This window comes from Heteronotia binoei, chromosome 19, assembly GCF_032191835.1.
Source record: "Heteronotia binoei isolate CCM8104 ecotype False Entrance Well chromosome 19, APGP_CSIRO_Hbin_v1, whole genome shotgun sequence".
NCBI classification, from domain to species: Eukaryota; Metazoa; Chordata; class Lepidosauria; order Squamata; family Gekkonidae; genus Heteronotia; species Heteronotia binoei.
The window spans coordinates 6,977,963-6,999,441 of record NC_083241.1 but is presented as its reverse complement, the minus strand read 5'-3'; the positions used below and the strand labels follow the sequence as shown (position 1 = coordinate 6,999,441).

The 21,479-nt window shown below is 41.6% G+C and overlaps 1 long non-coding RNA gene across 3 annotated transcripts in view; it reads right to left on the bottom strand.

The window, feature by feature from the left end:
- Positions 1-1,484: 1,484 nt before the first annotated feature.
- The window catches only part of LOC132587823 (uncharacterized), a 40,520-nt gene continuing 20,525 nt past the window's right edge, over positions 1,485-21,479 (bottom strand). For 2 of the 3 annotated variants that reach the window (XR_009556472.1, XR_009556473.1), the window contains exons 2-5: positions 13,903-13,973; positions 13,076-13,152; positions 9,238-9,289; positions 1,485-1,849 (exon numbers count right to left, since the gene is read on the bottom strand). This is a non-coding gene — a long non-coding RNA (uncharacterized LOC132587823). Of the gene's footprint in view, positions 1,850-9,237; positions 9,290-13,075; positions 13,153-13,902; positions 13,974-17,541; positions 18,070-21,479 lie in introns of those variants that run through there. The other variant, XR_009556471.1, reaches the window with a different exon arrangement.

Genomic DNA, 21,479 nt, shown 5'->3' with positions numbered 1-21,479 from the left:
GCTGTAAAAATCGAATCCATTGTGTTGTCATGTCCATTTTCTTAATATGGCAGATCTTAGATATTCAATAAGAAAGACTCCATAAGGGTCCATATTTTAGCTGTATTCCATTTCCAACAGTTTTTTTCTGAGCAACAGTGATGATGGTCCAACAATCCAGAACTCCATGGGAAAGAAGTGCATCTAGTACCTCACTGCTGAGCATGCCCAATACCTAGATCTGAGGAAGTTCACCATGATCCCATTGCATTCTTAATGCATTTAGAGTCCACATGGACTCATGTAGATGAGAGTTCGATCCAAAGACACACAGTACCTTGTAACAAAGGCTCTACCAGTACAAGCCATAATCTGTTGTATTTGGCCACATTCTTCCAGCCCACACGCAATCTACAATACCCATTTTCAAAGTCAGTCAAGAGTTGCCTAGTTTAAGAATCAAATAGGAGCTACAAGCAACAAGGGCACCTCTTGGGTATAGGCTCTAGATGTCCAAATTAGGGGGCACCACAGATGGTAGTACTTCTGGAAGAATTCCACATCCAAAGTATACCACTAGCCCAAACCTCAGGTGCTTTGTCTAGACCCAAGTCACCATTTTATGCCATCAACAAAGGGTATTTGTTAGGAGTGAGCAGGTGGGTAATAATCTCCAAAACCACGAATACACAAATCAATGAACGCCAACATCATTCCAACAGCAACATGGCCTCAAGTAAACTTCTGTCTGCTTTTCCCTCAGTAATCCTTCACATTACTACTTCAATAGCAAACTGGATCTCCTGTCCAAAAACAATGTGACCATCAACCTACATTGGTTGGCCAAGTAGCTGCTTGGCATTTCAGACATTCAATGGCAAAACAACTCAAGAAAATACCTATGATTCTTTAATGGTGTTTACACAGGCAAAGAGAGACAAAAGCGCAACCTCATCATTTTAAACAGTAACATGGACATCAGTAAAATAGGCTCATGGATTTCATGAACATCTGTACAAACAGCAACCCATTCAATACATTGGTAAGAATTATTAGAGTTACCAGGCCCAAATTATTTCATGGCAGTATGTTCACAAAAGGAGCTCAATGAACCAGTAAGAAAGTCAATCTAATTAAAAGGAATGTTGAAAAGGAATGGGTTCCATTTGTAGGTTATGTGAATATCTGGTAAACTCTAGAACATCAACAGAAGACTTCAAACCACAAGGTGTTGTGTGGTATTATTTCCACTGAAACCATTTGATTTGTACCATTGTAAAATTGCTGCACCAGTTTGGAAATATTTTGTCTTAATAGCTACCACCATTTCAAGTCAGGCAGACATGTAACCCATCAAATATGAAAATATTTGTGTAACTAGCCAGAGAGCACACAAAACACAACCCCAACCAAGAATATAATCCTCACATTTCTTCTGTCAAAACCACCAACAGAAGATACTGATACAATGATAATCATTCAGTCCGAAAGATGACAAACAAGAATAAAAATGTAAAAAAACCTTTTATTTAAATAATTTGAGATTGAATTGCGCTTCTGCCAACAGACAGGAGTCAAACATGTATGGTACCAGAATTGAGTAAGCCACTTCCATCTCCCCAAACAAGTTTGCATTGATACAAGACTTAAAACGTTTAATTTTTAAAAAATCATTTGTAAGATGACCATAAGGCCCAGTCTTCTTTGGTTTAGAAAACAGCGTAGTCCATTCTAAAGTGCCCCTGTCTTGGATGGATATACTCGGCAACCATGCATTAGATCATTTTCTCAACCTCTCAATCAGTAGGAACTGCCATCTTGATTTGGAACTCTTGCAGTCTCTCTTTGAGATTCTTCCTTTGTCTGGACTCTTGATAAAAAAAATTAAAAGAAATATGCTGTTGGAATACATGTGATTTTATCCTTAAACTAAGCATCCAATACTTTGAATTGTCACATCTGAATGAATTCAACATGTTTTAAAGGAGTAAAGTAATGTCAAAATTAGATGGGTCAAAACTTCGTATAATTCATGGCCAATCCATTAACCATTTTTCAGAATCACTATAGGGAATATTGAGAATTTATGCCTTTAATATAAAAATTCTACTTTGAACCACCACTGAAGACACATAAAAAGGTTAGCTTTAGCCACAATTTTTAAAATCACAATTTACAGTTAAACTGTAAACCAGAACCCCCATTTGCTTTGGGTTCATTGTCCACAAACTATTGGCAGGTCTTTTTAGTATCTGCAAAGGAGGAAACTCCTAAATTGAGTTCTTGATGAAATTAATATATCACTATACAAATACATAAAGAGCAATTACAAATCAGTCTAAGAAAACTCTAGCACACATAGGCAATACTCTATGGCTAGCCACATAGACAGAAGTAGTACATGGGATGCAAGTGGGAATTTCAAAGAATGTCAAAATGCACTCTCAGCCTTCAGCAAACAGACACCAGGTGAAACTGAGGACAGATTTGGTAAAAGTGGGACTGCTCATATTATGTATGAAGTTTGTTTCAGCCTAATTTCTGGCCATCAAGATTTAAAGAAAAATGGAATTCCTTTGTTCTGATTCCTATGAACGTAGAACAAAATGGCAGAATAGAAGATACTCCAATGCCTGCAGTAGTTTAACGTAATCCACAGCGAAATCTTAGAAGTTGCCGGTACTTTTGCACCCCTTCCAATGCATTTCTCATTATCTGAGCAAAGATGTAACCTCAGTTTCAATTCATGTGGACAATCAAAACAAAGCAAATGGGTGTTCTGGTCAAACCCCTCTGACACCTGCCCCCCTCCTCATTCCCACACAGTCCTTAATTGCACCCATCAATCTAAATAGGTGAGCCTATAATTTTAAAGGACAGTACCCAACTGCTGAGGCAAAGCCAAATATGGTACTCCATGGAATATATAAGAAAGATTTTTGGGATTTTTAGCTAATACAACAGAATTTTTAAGAAGTGCTTAGGCGATCATGTCCCATGACACTTCATGATCAAGAAAACTTCAATTCTAAGCCAATTTATGAAATTAGCAGATTCTTCTCACAAGGCTACAAACTGGGTTAATTAACTGGAAAGGTGACTAAGAATAACTGGAAAGGTCACAAAGTTAGTTACTTCAGCTGCAACTTGAAAACCCAACTGGGAGCTGATCTATAACCACCTGATCTATAACGAGCCTTTGAAAGGTACAAAGAACTCAGTCATTGAAGTGGGCAGAGTCAGGGTGGGAAAAATCTATGTGATCACTTAAGCTCGTAAACATTTATCTCAGTGCTTTATTTGTAGCCCGCCTTTCTCCTGAAGACTCAAGGTGGATTACAGAATATGTCTATTTAGAAGGTGTCTTTCAATTTACTCCCTATCACAACATGTTCCACCATGTTGTTGCATCAAGAAGCCACAGTCAGACTGCTGTAATGCAGCCATAAGTAAGAATTAAGCAATTAGGCTTAAGGGCAGGAATGGCTCTTGTCTATGAATGGCTCATAAGAAAAGTATCTACAGATTATATCCTTATGTTGTTAACTACTTGGTCTCTGCACTTAAGTGACTGTTTCTTCTAGTATGTATATTTTAGGTTCCTTATCATACTTCTTCCAAATCCCCTTCTCCATATACTGTAGGAGCTTTCAGAAGTTCTTGAATTATTTCAAAGCAGTCATTTCACTAATAAAAAAACATAAATCCAGCCAATAATCATCATCCAGCGAAAGAAAGTTCACCAACTGCTGGTTACCATGGCTGGTCAAGAAAAATGAAGAAAGGCTACTAAGTTTACTTGAACGGCAACCCAAATATTGTTGAAATTCAGTTTTGAAAGTCTACACCCTATTTGGCAATTCCAAAAACCAAACAGCAATTAAAGTGGTTTAGTTATTAAAGAAAACCCAAACAAATCTAAACCAACAGCCATTTCACTGGAACTTTGTGCTGATCTACTTATGAGTCCTTGGTCTTCTAAAGCAAAACAAAAAAACTCTACAATCCCAGAGCAAAAAAATAGTTGTACTCCATTCAACTTCTTTCTTGAAGTATAGCAAACTGGTGGCATGTGCAGGACAATGTCGGAAGCTCATAGTGAAAACCGTAATTGTCGAATCTAAGTTTCCTACATAAACACAATGAAGCACTGAACATATGCCATCACTTTATGGGAAAAACAAACAGAAGCAAGCAGATAACAGTTAGTTCCCCAACATGGAACTATCAAAAGGAATTATACAGGGGGAAAAGATGTACCATATAATATTGAACATCTTTAGAAACAGATGCAGGCTCTTTTTAGAGACCTTGCTGTGGCTCAATTAGTTCAATTGCAAGAAGCAAAGGGATAAGTACTTCAGAGCCTCTCTAAGAGACCTTTGTTCATTTTTAGTTATCCCCATGAGTTGTGCTTAAAGTGAAGAACAGAGGGCAGCTCTCATTTTGAATACAAACTAAGTTCCCAGAGAAGAAAAACTAGTTTTAGAAATATACGGGCACTTAGATTTTATGTATTATAATCCCATCCTCTTCTCTCAAAAGAATGCTACCTGGAGAAATCAACCAAGGTGCATTTAATAATGGGCAATACCAGGGGTCCCCAACCTTTTAAAACGTGTAGACACCTTTGGAATTCTGATGCAGGGTGGTGGGCACCGTGACACTCAAAGGGTGATCAACACATGGAATGCACTGCCACAGGAGGCGGTGATAGCTGCCAGCATAGACAGTTTCAAGAGGGGATTGGATAAACATATGGAGCAGAGGTCCATCAGTGGCTATTAGCCACAGCGTATTGTTGGAACTCTGTCTGGGGCAATGATGCTCTGTATTCTTGGTGCTGGGGGGGGGGGGGGCACAATGAGAGGGCTTCCAGTGTCCTGGCCCCACTGATGGCACCTGGTTTTTTGGCCACTGTGTGACACAGTGTACTGGACTGGATGGGCCATTGACCTGATCCAACATGGCTTCTCTTATGTTTTTATGTTCTGTTTTTACCATGGCTGCCGACAGAGGTACAGCCATGCACACCCCCAGAGAAAAGAGCAGGGAAGAGGGGTAATTCAAACACTACACTGGGAAAGAGAGAGAGAGATGGAATAAAACCAACACCATAGTAGCAGTTGCTGGTGAATCAATGTTATTTTAATCCGCAGAGCCAATCTGATCTGCAGTACCCAATTAGGAAGCCATGCTGGGCAACAGCCCCACCCTTTTTCTGAAAACACCTGGCAGGCACCAGGAAAGGTATTGATGGGCACCATGGAGCTCACACGCAACACATTGGTGACCTATGTGCTACAGAATTAAGTGAAAGTGAAGGTTGGAAAACAAGCAAAGCAGCATTTTAATTGATCATTTGTGAAAAACTGCAGGTGATCAGATAATTTTAGGAAGCTAACTAGCATAATTCAGTTTTCCACAATAAACTACACCTCAGCCACAGTTCTTTTGATTCCTATTAGGAAGCTGATGACTCTTAAGTTGTAAGCAGCATGATTAGTACCTGTTAAGAAATTTGCAATTTTCTTTGAGGAAAATTCAAGGTTCAGTTTCAATTCCTATCCCTGGTACTAATGCTATAGTAATTAATATGGGATTATCAAATGCTGCTGTTGGACCGAGTTAAATATAGAATACTGACACAAAGGAGAAGGCTACAATACAGAGCACACATGTGGCGTCTCAAGAGATGCAGTTTTTGTGCTGGTTAGAAGCAGGAAGATCCACGAGCCAACAAAGTAAGGAGCACAAGCAATAAAGCCACTTCAAAGGACTCTGAAGAAGTGGCATATAAACATTCTAAATAAAGGGACAGGATGACTTAGAGCTGTGTTTTCCAATGATGTCGTAGGAACCCTGAGTTTCTTAAAAGCTGGGGTTCTATTTTAAGAGGAGTTAACCACAGATTTTCTTTAGCAGACAGTTTTCTAGAGCTAACCCTACCAGTCAAAGAAAAGCATAAGGAATGTTCACAGGGGTGTCAAACATGCAGTTCGGGGGCTAAATCAGACCCCGGAGGGCTTCTATCATGCCCCTGAGCAACTGGCTGTCATCTGCTTCCTATATCTTGCTTCCTTCTGCGTAACAGTTTGCTTTGCAAGGTTTGCTCAACTGCAAAGGAGCTACAGAGCAAAACCTCTATTTTCTCCATTGGCTGAGGCTCCTCCCTTGGGGAGGAATAGCTTGCTTTGCCAGGCTCTCTCAATTGCCCAACAGAGCTACTGAGCCAAGCCTCTCTTCCTTCTATTGGCTGAGGCTCCTCCACCCCCCCCCCCCAGTGCCCTGGGAAAGGAAGGAAAGAGCCAGAGCTTCCTTTGCCCAGTTCCCTTGTCCCCATGGGAGAAATACAAAGAAAGCATTTTTAAGACCAATGAGTGCTAACATTTTAAGCATGTTTTAACTTTTGGGGGTTTTTAAATAAAATTTATCTCTACCAAATCTTAAATAGATACGCACATGGCCCGGCCTGACATGCCCCAGTCCGACATGGTCTCATTTATGTCAGATCTGACCCTCATAACAAATGAGTTTGACACCCCTGTTCTATGACATGCTTTTAGTTAATGTAGGCAATTATGAGACTCCATAGGCCTGGCTAGTACTTTATGTGAGCTTTACCCCTAGAACATGTCCTAGAATCCACTGGCGATCAAAGGAATTTCTCTCAGACACAATGTACAAAGGATGTTCCTTAAGGTAGAAAGTTTGAAGCCTGCTGGTCTAGAAAGAATATTACTGGAACATGCCATTCTTATTGGATAAAGGGGCCATGTAGAGTTTTGGTTTATTGGATAAAAACTTCAGAGAGGGAACAGTGTTACACTAGTGTAGCAAGAACAAAAAGGAGTCTTGTGACACCTTAAAAACTGGGAGATTTTATTGTGACACAATAAATGAGTTATTTTCATTGTCACAAGATTCCTTCTTTTCTGGATCAAGGTCACAGTTCTGTGTAACGTTTGGTAACATAAAAGTCCTTTGATAGAATAGAACAATATTCAAGTCAGAAAGCATTTTACACTTTGAACCTGCAACTTCTGTTGAGTGACTTTACTTCGCTGAAATCAATGGACCATCAAAACAAATGGATTGTTTAAATAAACACATTTAAGACAGTAATATGCTAAACACCAACATTATCTTCAGATGCTGGAATTGAGGTCTATAATGCATAGAGGAAAGGGTGAGCTTTAATAAATGCCACACAGGGCAAGTTTAGAAAGATGTAACGAAAGCCTGAATGCTGCCATTAAGACAGACAACATCAAGACCTACTTCTATGCACACTCTTTTAACAAAATCACACCAGAGCTGTTTGGTTCAGCGCAACTCCAAGGAGCCTAGGAACAGAGTGATCTACATATGGGCTTGGGAGAGTTACGAAAACACTAGGCTTCACCTTGGAGTGATCTCTCCATGTGGACGAATGGCCATAAGAGGCAAGCCCCATGCCATACTATTTAAAGTAACTATCTCGCACAAGGCACTGCTTGTGTTCTGCAACCATAAGCCCAATTTTGAGAAGTAGAATCAATTTCATTTGAAAAAATGTTTCACCACATCTCCAGATGTAACAACATACCTTCACATATTTGGAAACTGTTATACTCTAGAACACTAGTATACTATTAAAAAAAGTAGTATACTATTAAAATCGTTTGAGAACTCTGGACTCCATACATCTTAAGAATCCGCCCTGAGTCCGCTTGCAGAGAGGGCGGGATATAAATGTGAAGTAATAAATAAATTAGAAACCTTAGACCAGAGGAAATGATAAAGGAAGCAAAGCATGAACTTTATATAAACATTATATTCACATCACCCTTCTTTTATAAAGTGGCATACCAGTTACCATGAAATGTTTACATCTGTTATTTGCAAAAGGTACAAAAAGTACTCTTGACTTTTTTTTTTTTAAGAGATCGTTTGAGAACTCTGGACTTCATACATCTTAAGAAACAGTGTTAATACAGAGCTTGACAAATCCCATATGACAAGTCTCCATGCCACCTACAAATGTCACTGTGGTGCATAGCATTTTCAACCATGAGTCCATTGTAGTGTCTCAGCAATTCTCAGTAGAATTACAAAGGGCTGAACTCAATCTGTTTCTTCAATGGTGAACAAAGGAAAGTGTTCTCTCTGGCCACTAAAAAGGCTATTTGGGGCCAGAAGACCCATACGATCAGAACCCATGTAGAATAGGACCCATAATAACATGAGGAATTGGCCAAGATCAAACCAAAAAGATGGCCAAATTCAACCCAAAGCTTACTTGTCAATTCACATCAGAACATTTAGTCATATGATAGAAACAGGAGTATGAAGTTCTTGTCCTTGGCCGTGTACACACAAACTTAAATTTACACTATTCAGTGGTGGTGAGTGAATTCAGTTCTTAACCAGTTGCTTTCTACACTGGAATTATGAAAAACTGGAGAGAAGTTTGGCTAGGGATAGCTAACTCTTTGTGGTGACAACTATGATTAACCCACATATTTATGCACTTCAACACTGTAGTGAAGAGGTTGGGATCTGTTTTTATGGCAGAAATAATTAGAAAGCAGCCATTAAAATATGAAACCCTGGTTCCTAAATGAGCTGGACCCCTGGCCTGGCTTTTAGATCCACAGAAAATTTGTGGAGGTTTATATTAATATACCTGCTTCCTGTTCCATGAGATAATAGGCTGGTTGATTATGCTAACTAGTTTAGCTACTTAATCCTGAATAATTTTGGACAGACCTCTCATCAACAACTTTAGCATTCCTCTTAAGTAGAAAGTGGATTACAACCTCTGTGTTAAATTAATGCATACCTGAACTGCTACAAATCTCTTGGCTTATACACGTCAGCAGAACCAAGTGAACCAAGCTACTTCCAGGCTGCAAGTGGGAGAAATCACATGTATGAATGCTCCCCGTACTAAACTTTGCCACACATATAAAACTAACACATACAAAGAAGAGTCCCTGTTCAGCCCTTCTCTCTAACCCACTGAATGTAAACAGAGAACTTCAGAAGTATTCACACACGTGATTTGCCTAATTGGAGCCTGGAATACTTTAATCCAAGCAAAGCTTTGTGATTTAATTCTACTAAAATTATCCTGAATGAATGGCTAACTGCAAATATTTTTAAATTGAATCTACATCTTTTACTTCTGGAGACTTGCTCAGTGAAAAGAATTGCAACACGTACATTTACGGAAACACACAAGTCACATGCAAACATACTAAGACAATAACTTACCAGTGCTTCAGCCTGCATCAGGTATGAAATACATTCAATCCATCAATGTTATCTGTAGGAAAAGTTTAATATGCTATTAAATGAGTCAACTTAAATTCACCATTAGGACAGTCATGTTTATGGATGTTAACTCAAATAAGCTGATGTTTTCAACAATTTTGATTTAGTTACATTCAAGAATGCAGTCTAAATTTGATATCAATTGTCATTTGCATTATGAGCCAAGCATAATGATTTTAATCATTCAGAAAACATAATCTAAAATTCTCTGATGCTATCAGTTTATAACCGACATAATAATCTAGGGCCTGGAAACGTATCTTCTGTTATAAGTGCTCTTGACTAGCAAGAGAATATTTCAAGCCCTAATTTTCCTGGAAGCAAATCATTAGAATCATCTCCATTCTATTGATGCAGCATTAGACTGCTGAGAGCCAATTGCTCTTAGTTATACTGCTTCCATTTTTAATCATCCTCTTCTTAAAAACAAATATGCTTTGCTGTAAAGAAAAGTGCAACCCTAGATAAACTGGTGTGTCATCAAATAGTTTGCCATCATCTAGAGCTAAAACAGCCCATTAAAAATGTACTTCAGAGTGTACTTAAACAGATACAGCTTGTCCTGAAATTCTTCCTAAACTCAGGAATGAAAGCCAAACCTCTTACTATTTAACCTAATTCCTAAAATAGGGGTCCCCAATAATTTGTCCTTGTGTACCATGGTGGCCACACAGATCTTTTCTGGCACCCATCAAGTGGGGGTTTTTTAGAAGTAGGCGGGGCCAGGTTCAGTTTTGGCTTCTGGTTGGCTACCGGAGATCTGACTTGCTGTGTAAATTTTAAAGGAGCTGGTGCGGCAGCAACTGCCATCATAGATCAAGGATATTCACTGTGGGCCTGAAGTTAAGCTGAGGCAATTGTTTTGTGGCTGGCTCCATTTCCTGCAGCAGCCATTCTGTGGCTGCATCCACCACATCATGTGAGAATTCCAAAGGTGCTCACAAAGCTTAAAAGGTGGGGGAGCCCTGTCTTAATAGGGACTCACTGTCTACTCCCAACACAATCTTCCAACAGGCCAGTCATTTTAACCAAATACAAAATACCTTAGGAACCTAGTAACAAAACTTGTTCATGATTTTAAGTATGCAGATCCTAGCCTCATGTTTTAGGTTGTTCATATTAAATAACACAGTCTGGTTTATTTTAGATACATATATATTGGATACTCTCAACCAATGACTGAGCCAGTGTCATCTGTGGCCAACATATTACAGTCCTCTTAAAACCTACATTTCCTGAATTTCTTTCCCAACATGCAACTCTCAAAGCAACGCTTATATTAGCATATCTATTACTTCCGGATTCAGTATGTTGCCAAGAGTCAGCGAATGTATAATTCAGCAGCATGCCAAAAACCACACTGGGCTTGCTGAACAGGTGGGGTTCCCATTGCAATCTACATCAAACATGACACACTCCTGATCCAGAGCATGCTGTTCCTGAAGGATGTTCAGGAAGGAATTTTCATGGGACTTACAGGTAAAGACACAAAACTGCAACTTCGACTGACATTTTAAAGTAGTTGCGTTATGATTCAAGTTTTACTCTTCAAGAGCAGAAACTGAACTAGTAGATAAAGCATAATGATAGACTGAATACATTTTAGTATGATCTTTTTAACCTTATTAAGTGGCTACTCTCTTTGATACAGCCACATATATGTTAAAGTAGAACCTTACCAAAAAGGAAGCTACAGGCACTAGGATCTTGTTAACACCATTCTGGAGAAAGTAGTATTATTACTAAAACAGGGTACCAATACCACATGCCCAGGTAAATTAAAGCATTTTATGTAGAAATAAAACTCAAAATTTTGTTGATTTCAAATGATTGCCAGGAGTCCCACTGACATAAGCACAATGTCTGATTTCATAAACTAATAATTTGCTCTTCACCTAAATTCCTGGATGCTATTTAATTGCTGAATTACACGTAACAGCGCTTTACACTTTGGTCAGGTTCCTAAATCCAGGCATTTTTCAAGGGTTTGTCAGGTACTGCAGGAAGGTAGAATCCTACCGTGAACTACAATTATAAAGGAATTTGTTCAAAGACCAAAGTTTTCTGCAATTTCCATGATTCCAACTCAGCAGAAAACCAGTCTACCCAGTCTTGTAACATTGCTCTCCGGCACTATAATACGCACTAGGAAGGGTGTAAGGAATGCAAGCTGCATTTTAAAAGTAGAAGTTTAACCATTTTTGAGCAAGGAAAACATAAAAATCTAACCTCAACTAGCAGAAACACTTACATTTGCAAGACTAATTATCAATGGTACTCATACCCTATCATGTCATCATCTTAGATTAAACAGGAAGACTAACAGCGCAATCCTATGCAGAATTACACCTTTGCCAAAGCCACTAGGCGTAAGAGTACATAACTCATAGGATTTCAGTGAACTTCTACATAGATCAAGACAAGTAGCTGTTAGTCCGTAGCAGCTGAAAACGAGCCAGAGTCCAGCAGCACCACTAACAAAATTTGCGGTAGGGCATGAACTTCCACAAGTAGCTGCTCATTTCTTCAGACACCATCAGATACTGTCTGAAAAGTGAGCAGAGGCTCACGAGCGCTTATACCCTGTCACAAATTTTGTTAGTCTTTAAAGTGCTACTGGACTCTCTTGCTCTAAATAATGTGAAGATTTACTTCCAAGCAAATGTACTTAGAACTTAGTTCTGAAGTCATTCATGTACAGGACAAAAGTATTCCCAAAACAATAACCGATTTTTTTTTCAATGGGTCTCAATTCTTAGCCTCCATTTTATGAAATGATGTCTTTCGCTAGCTTTGTGTAAGTTATCATACCATCAAATTATTTACTTGACAACGCTGCAAGTTAGGTGAATTCTCTCAAGTATTCAGTGTATACAAGATGTGCTGTACATATTGACAAAATTTCTGACATAAGCAAAGAGAAACTGACCTTTACTTACATTAAGTGGTAACATGTATTAAAACCAGGTGCTAGTAAATTCCAACATACTCCTAGCAAAGTTATTTCTGAGCAAAGAAAGAGTGTTTTGCTATAGGTTCAAACAAATACTGATGGTTTTCACCAAGTTGCTAAACTGTAAAAAGAGGTTTGTTGATTTTGAATCCACTTAAGACTTGGAATCCAAATTGTGCATTCCATGCGAAGCACATCCGTTCCATTTGATATTCATACTACGTAACATATTAAGGTGGCACATTCCAACTCTTCAATTACAGTCTTGAATTAAACAGGAAAGAACATAAGACCAAAGGGAACATCAGGACTGCAGTGTGATAACACTGATAACACAAATAGAAAAAAACACTCTGAAGATGCCCTTCATAGATCTGGGACAAGAACAATGGTTTAGAATATGAGGCATAAACTGGAAGTCTCTTTGTAACATCTCAATTCAAACAGGAGCACTGTGGTGGCCTTGGACTTAAGATAAGCCCCCATCTCTCAGTTTCAGCCTCCCACATTCAACCCTCCTTAAAGCCCTGGGGTATAAGTACTGAGCTAATATATAAAAGTCAAATTGGGCGCAAGTGCTGAACACTAAACGTTACTTTTTGTTCAGCTAGTCTTACTTCTAACGCTAAAAGAATACTGGCACACTCCTACTCACTTAATACATAAAAGCAAGGGCTGGCAAAGTGTTCAGATTAATGCACCAGAAATAGGACCTCTTCAATTATAAATGGAAACTGAGATTCTATTAAAAGCTTATGGGCTGTGACGAAGGAGACCGTAACTGCACCTGTGGTATCCACGGAGTTGACTAGAAGTGAAACGTACCTGAATTAGTTTACAGGATTCTGCATTTCCTCTTCTACCACCATAAGGAATGCCCAGTGGGCAGAACCCAAAGCAATCTTTAAAAAGAAAACATGGGTTTATTTCAAAAATCTATGTCACCTTTTTTAAGAAAAAGGGTGTTAATGGTAATTTTGAGCTACAATTCAGCTTCATATCAGTTACACATTTAAAACGAACTATCTAAACCCAAGGAAGTTAGCAGGTGTTTAGCTACAAAAGCTATTTACAAGAGTATGAACAAGTCCCTAGTCCTTAACTCCCTGTGTAGACATTTATGCAAGCATGATGTAACTTTCTAAAAGTTACAGAGCATACTTAAGTCTGCCTACCTCCTTATTTCCCAGCTTGAGGTTTTTTTTTAAAAAAAACATTCACACATGAACATCCTGATCAAAAAGATTTATTTGGAAGCAATTCCCCCTTTCTTTAGGCTTATTTAATACATTCACAATAGCTGCCTGTGACAGTGACCCATCCTAAAAATAATTACACCCTTCCAATTACATCAATGGGCTAAGAAAGGCACAACTCAGCTTAGGAGTCTAACGTAAGTTATTTAGTGCAGAAATATGTTCCACAAAAATCAATAGGATTTTTTCCCCAAATATATTTATAATGAGCATATTAGTTTTCTTTAAAAAATATAAATTTAGCAATAAACTAAATTATGAATAATCAGTTTGCATTTAGTTTGAACAGGGGATATAGTGTTCCTCTTATTCAGGAAAACTGTATAAAATGGATGACACCTTGGTCACAAGCTAGAGGCAAACAATACACTAACATGAGTTTGAAATTATTCTCACCTATTGGGAACAGATTCTATAGTTCATCCGAAAGCCATCAGTTATCGCAGGGATAAGCATTCAACGAATACCTAAATAAAAAAATTATTTAAAAATGTTCAGTATTTACAAAGTGGTGAACTTTAATAAGCATTAGTAAGAGAAAAATAATGCTAACTATATTTCTAAATTAAGCATTTTTTCAAAAAAATTGTTTCCAGCCATACACAAGACACTATAAGCTTTTCCATCAATGTATCTTAGTTTCACTGTCTCATTACAGAAAACATGGCACAGATCACACAATGGATACATTTTGAAGCCAATATTAGAACCAGTTACACATATAACAGAAGGTAGTGTTACACTGATTTCAGTCCTATTTTCTTACACTAGAGTACAAGTTGGTTAGTTAACTTTACTCCCAACAGGCTTTAACCAAGTTAATATTTCCATCTTGTTAAGAATAAATCGAAGTCCATGCTCAAAGCATTTAAAACTCAAACTGATAAGAATAATACTAATCCTTTTAAGTAACTACTCCTACAATGGTGTTTTCTGCAAGACCAGTATTGGTTTCAACTAATTACACAGCCAATAAGGTCTAAAGCCTTTGAAAAATAAATTTGCCAGCATGGCTAAAAATATAGCAGAAGTCAGTTCTGTGCTAGAACTTTCTTCAACAGTACACTCCTCATGTCACTCATGGTCCAAAACCCCAGAAGGAAAATGAAAATTTTAGAATTTGGACTAATTAGTTAGGTCAATCTACTGCACAAATATGACTATGCCTTAATCTCAGAAATGCCAGTTAAAGACGTACCTTGCAAAGTCTAGGCATCTGAAAATTACTCTGAATGTCAAACTTGCTAACTTCAACAAACCAAGGGAAAAACAAGTGCCAAAGATTCCATCTCAAGTTTTCTTACAAATTCAAGGCATTCTTAGAAGACTGAATACCAAATTTATCTCACAATCAAAATGCCTAATACAAAAACTGACAGTAACGCTTTAAAAATGCCCTTAGTTCTACGTAGTTATTTTAAAGTCAGTGCAGCCCATTTTTAAAACTGCAATTCCTTTTACCATGGATTCCTATTCCAATATAGAAGTGCATTCAATTGTTTAACTGGAATACACAAAATGTTTGTGTATTTAAAGAAGTTCATAGCAAATAATTAATCTGAAGTCCCAAAATACAACACATTATCCACCCTTTCTGGTTAAAATGCACTCCAAAATTCATTTTTAGAGATTCTTTTATTTAAAAAGAATGCTCTATCAACTTTTTTTCCTGTAGTTCACTTCTCTATAACTGGTTTAGAAGGCGTTAAAAGCCAACACCCTACATACAAAACCCAAGTTTTTTATATCTGAGACAGAGAGAATGGCGTCTTTTGTTCTTACAAAAAAGTAGACATGGTTGTTTCTCCCCTTCAGCTGCAAGAGAGAACCATCACCACCCATTAAAGTATTCAGGACTTTGACAGATGTATAAGGAATCGGCATACCTTCATTTCTCTCCATGAATTTTTTTTTGGGGGGGGGGTGCTGTCTCAACTTGCAGATCCCCACCTTATTTTGCCCCATACAAAAATACTGCATTGGAATTTGAAAAAAAAAATACTGCCAGCTCTTCAGAATCCAACCTAGTAAAGTGTTTACAGAAAGCCCACACTCAAATCTTTGGGTCTCCATTAGGGGAAAAGTATCCTATATGATGGGGGTGTCATAAGCTCTCCCCCCCAATAGTGCTGCAAAAGACGGGGAGGGGGGAGAAGAAGAACTGCAGTTCCAATGGCGGCTGGGGCTCGACATCAATATCCTTCAACGTTATGTTCGCCTCCTACAACCAGGAGTCCTTGCTTAGTACCCCCGCCCCATACCTATTGGGGAACTCTTCTAACGGGGGAGGCAATGTTTTAACTGTGTGGGGGTTTTTTTTTGGGGGGGGGTGCTGGAATCCATTTTTAGCCACCTCCAAGGCTCTGTCCTTTTGTCAAGTGCCCCCTACTCGCCACCGCCACCCCCCAACCCAAATCTGGGGCACCCCCACCGCGTCCAAGCTTTAGGATACCCCTCAAGCCCCACGTAAAAAGGGTGCGAGCAACCCTGCAATTCTCCATCTCCCCCACTCAGGATTGGGTCCTGTTTTTCACTGGCCGCACCCCCCCAATGCGGAATGGTAAGCCACCCGTTCTTTGTGTGTGTTTTTCTTGGGGTGAGGGGGGGACCCTGCTTCTTTCTCCCAACTTGAATGTCAGATATGAACACACACCCGCCAAAATGCGGAGTTTAGGAAGCCACCCATTGTTTTTTTCTTGGGGTGGGGGGAGCTCCTTTCCTGGTTAAAAAAAAGAAGAAGAAGGAATGAGAAGCACTGCAATTTGAAAATTTGGAATTGGGGGGTGGGGAGCCCCTGCTTCTTTCTCCCAACTTGAATGTCACATTTGAACACACACCCGCCAAAATGCGGACTTTAAGAAGCCACCCATTTTTTTTCTTGGGGTGTGGGAAGCTCCTTTCCTGGTAAAAAAAATAAATAAGGAATGAGAAGCACTGCAATTTGAAAATTTGGAATTGGGGGGTGGGGAGCCCCTGCTTCTTTCTCCCAACTTGAATGTCAACATTTGAACACACACCCGCCAAAATGCGGACTTTAGGAAGCCACCCATTGTTTTTTTCTTGGGGTGGGGGAAGCTCCTTTCCTGGTAAAAAAAAAAATAAATAAGGAATGAGAAGCACTGCAATTTGAAAATTTGGAATTGGGGGGTGGGGAGCCCCTGCTTCTTTCTCCCAACTTGAATGTCAACATTTGAACACACACCCGCCAAAATGCGGACTTTAAGAAGCCACCCATTTTTTTTCTTGGGGTGGGGGAAGCTCCTTTCCTGGTAAAACAAAATAAAAAAATAAGGAATGAGAAGCACTGCAATTTGAAAATTTGGAATTGGGGGGTGGGGAGCCCCTGCTTCTTTCTCCCAACTTGAACGTCAACATTTGAACACACACACCCGCCAAAATGCGGACTTTAGGAAGCCACCCGTTATTTTTTTTCTTGGGGTGGGGGGAGCTCCTTCCCTGGTAAAAACAAAATAAAAAAGGAATGAGAAGCACTGCAATTTGAAAAATTTGGAATTGGGGTGAGGGTGGCGAGCCCTGCTTTTTTCCCCCTCTCCCAACTTGACTGTTAAGACTTCTCCCTCCCCCCAAAATGCGGACTTTAGGAAGCCACCCAGTGGTTTTTTTGGTGTTTTTTTTTCTTGGGTGGGGGGCTTTTCTTTCCACGTAACAAAAAAAGGAACGAGAAGAACTGGGTGGGTGGTGGGGGGGGTGCTCCTTTCTCCCCACTTGACTGCCAGACACCAACCCCCTCCTCCCCACCCCCCCCCCAAAAACACACCCAGAAAGTTCTCCATGCAGCCCAAACTCGAACAGAGGCTCCCCACCCGCCCCCCAGTAAAGAAAACGAGGTCGAGGCGGATCTTTCCTTCCTGGGAATAAAAAGCAGGGCCGTTTTTTGGGGAGAGAGAGCTCAGGTCCCCCCCCCCCCCCTCCCTCCTTCCCCTCCAAGGACATCTCGTTTCCCTGGCCAAGGACAAAGAGACAATGGCGGGGAGAGAACACGGAGGGCGGCAGAAAGGGGCGAGAGAGACTCACCGTCCGAAGCCGAGGAGCGGCGGCCGCGCCGAACTCGAACCCCGACCCGGGGAAGGGCGCGGGGCCGCGGGGGGGAGAGCCCCGAACGACCCCCCGGGCGCGTTTCGTTCCCTTCCCGCCCCGAGGAGGACCGGAGACCCTCCCCGGGCCCGGCCGAAGCCCCCGAGCAGCCTCAGGCCGGGCGGGTTTCTGCGAGGGGCGTCGGGAGGGAGGTGAAGGCGGAGGTGCGTCCGGGGAGCACGGGCGGCGAGCTGCTGCCTCCCCGGCCATCTTGCGCCGTGTGCGTGAGGGAAGGGAAGCCTCTGCCCGTCTTCACCGTCTCTGAGCGAAGCCTCGTCCCCTCCCCCCATCCGCCGCCCCTACCCAGCAGCGCAAAATGGCCGCCCTCAGCCGCACAAAATGGCCGCCCTCAGCCGCTTCTGCTGCAGCGAGGGAGGGAGGGGACGGGGGGGAGAAGAGGGCGCGCCTTTCCGGCGCGCGCGCGCTCGCCGTCGCGCTCCGCGCCTGCGCCCGCGGCTCTCTCCCATTGGCTCGTCTTTCCCCTCCACCCTATTGGCCGCTCTGGCTCGCTTCTGTCGGGCGGCGATTGGTTCGTCGACTTTCTCCCCTGGTTGTTGTTTTTTTTTTTAAACTCCCCCGCCCGTTGTCCGCACCCCAACCGTCGTGGTTGTGTGTGTGTGTGTTTTTTTTAAAGGCCTTTAGTTAAAGCAGCTGGCTAGCGCGAGCCACAAGCTGGCTCTCCTTCTGATTGGCTGCTCTTTCTCTCGTGCTCCTCCTCCTCCTCGCGCCCCCTCCCTCGCAATGACGAAAGGCTCTCTCGCGCTGCAGCCCCCCCTCCCCCAGTCGCCTCAGCCCGCGGCGTAGCGAAATGTGGGGGAGGGCAGGAATCGTCTCTTTTGATTGGTCAGAGAGGGACTGCGCGGGATGATAAATTCAAGACCCCTCGTTCGGGTGGTGTGTCTGTCACAGGCCCTCACCGTAGATGTTGCGGGGGGTTGTGGCACACCTCAGGCCAAGTTTGGCATAACCTGCTGTTTAGACAACGCTTCTAACACGAGTTATCACACACCCAGTGACACCTCCGCAGTTCACTATATCGAGCAGGCGGCTCCTTGTTCCCTCACACCTACTACTGATAACCCTATTCTCGCTGATGGTTGTGCCACCACAAGTACCACAGAAACACCTTCACAGCCTACTAAGAACATAAGAGAAGCCATGTTGGATCAGGCCAATAGCCCATCCAGTCCAACACTCTGTGTCACATAAGAACAGAAGAGAAGCCATGTTGGATCAGGCCAGTGGCCCATCCAGTCCAACACTCTGTGTCACATAAGAACATAAGAGAAGCCATGTTGGATCAGGCCAGGGGTCCATCCAGTCCAACACTCTGTGTTACATAAGAACATAAGAGAAGCCATGTTGGATCAGGCCAGGGGTCCATCCAGTCCAACACTCTGTGTCACATAAGAACCTAAGAGAAGCCATGTTGGATCAGGCTGATGGCCCATCCAGTCCAACACTGTGTCACATAAGAGAAGCCATGTTGGATCAGGCCAATGGCCATCCAGTCCAACACTCTGTCACATAAGAACATGAGAAGCCATGTTGGATCAGGCCAGTGGCCCCTCCAGTCCAACACTCTGTGTCACATAAGAGAAGCCATGTTGGATCAGGCCAGTGGCCCCTCCAGTCCAACACTCTGTGTCACATAAGAGAAGCCATGTTGGATCAGCCCAGTGGCCCCTCCAGTCCAACACTCTGTGTCACATAAGAGAAGCCATGTTGGATCAGGCCAGTGGCCCCTCCAGTCCAACACTCTGTGTCACATAAGAGAAGCCATGTTGGATCAGGCCAATGGCCCATCCAGTCCAACACTCTGTGTCACAGAAGAACATAAGAGAAGCCATGTTGGATCAGGCCAGTGGCCCATCCAGTCCAACACTCTGTGTCACATAAGAACATAAGAGAAGCCCTGTTGGATCAGGCCAATGGCCCCTCCAGTCCAACACTCTATCACACAGTGGCCAAAAATTTATACACACACACACATACACACTGTGGCTAATAGCCACTGATGTACCTCTGCTCCATATTTTTATCTAACCCCCTCTTGAAGCTGGCTATGCTTGTAGCCGCCGCCACCTCCTGTTTTTAGACATTTTTTCTTCACAGAACTCACCACACAACTTAGTCATGCCTTCACAGTTCACCACCACGTCAACTATGCGGCATCCCCTCACACCTACTACAGATTACCCAGACCATTGCAGTGATGGCTGGGTCCCCAGAAGTACCAAAGAAATGCCTCTGCATTCATAACCTGTTTTTAGAAAATTCCTCTTCACAGAAGGCAGTGACTCCTGCATCAAGTGCCATATGTGCTCTCAGTTGTCACACACACATGGCCAGACCACAAAGGTTGGGCTATTTTCAGTGGACTGTCATCTCTTCTAAGGAAAAGTAAACCAGAAACTCCTTAAGAACATAAGAGAAGCCATATTGGATCAGGCCAATGGCCCATCCAGTCCAACATTCTGTATCACACAGTGGCCAAAAATCCCAGGTGCCATCAGGAGGTCCATCAGTGGGGCCAGGACAGTAGAAGTCCTCACACTGTTGTCCCTCCCAAGCACCAAAAATACAGAGCATCTCTTTCTTCCCCTTCATGATCTACAGCTTCACCTTCATGATCCACAGCTTTAAAAATCAACTGTTCTTTTAGGGCTGGTCTTGCAATCTTTATATAAGCCACCATAAAAGCAGTGACTCCTTCATATTTTTCCACATTCATACTTCACTTTATGCTACCTCAGCAGTGGCCACAAAAATGGCATACTATGCTCAGCACGCAGCAAACCATCTTCTATGTGACAAAAAAAGTATCACATAAATCCTTTCATCTTAACCTATGGTTTTTGGCATTCTTCTTCATAGAAGTCAATGCATAAATAGTGACGCTTCCACATTTCACTGCAACCAGCTTGTGGCATCTTGATTGGCCACATGTACTCCTCATTGTCCGACAAATGTAGTACATTATCCTCTGCAAAACAGTCACGTCACCTGATAGGAAAATGCCACAAAAATCCCTCAGCTTTCCACAATCCTCTGCTAATGTCACAGATGCCACAAATGTGACCTAGCTAGATGGAGTCAAATTGTCACTTTGAGGAGGTCCAGCAAGAAAGTTTCACAGTAGTTTGTCTGTAGTGTGAAAGTTAAACCTAGTTTACCTGAAACATGTCTGCCTTCTGTTTTCTGTCCTAAAATAATAGGGTTGAAACACCGGGTCATCTTTTCATGGGCATGACCAGAGCATCATGATCTTGGCCTGTCAAAACAACTACCATATCCAAAGCCAGAAAAGAAAGGAAAAGCCAAGCTATCTTGCAAGTGCATGAGATATAAAACATGCATATGACTGGAATGCTATGAGGTCACATAGAGATAAATAAAATTTCTGGAACCCTGACAGAATCCACAGATATGCTTTACTTTTCTAAGGCATACCATTTATTCACTGAACAATGTAATCCACATATTGTATCAGACTTCCACAAATCACAATCCATTAGTGGCTACTAGTCATAGAGACCAAAGGGAGTCTATGTATTTAGAGATATCAAACGTCTAAATAGCACTAATAGGAGGAAGCAACAGGGGAAGGCCTTGGCTTCTACATCTTTTGACACTGAACTCTCACTAAACTCTGTTAGGGAAACTGTTATTGTATTTCCTGCATTGAGTCACAGAATCATAGAGTTGGAAGGGACCTCTAGGGTCATGTAGTCCAACCCCCTGCACAATGCAGGAAATTCACTCCCCCTAAATTCATAGGATCTTCATTGCTGTCAGATGGCCATCTAGCCTCCAAGGCAGGGCATTGGACTAGATGACCCTGGTAGTGCCTTCCAACTCTGGGATTAAATAAACAA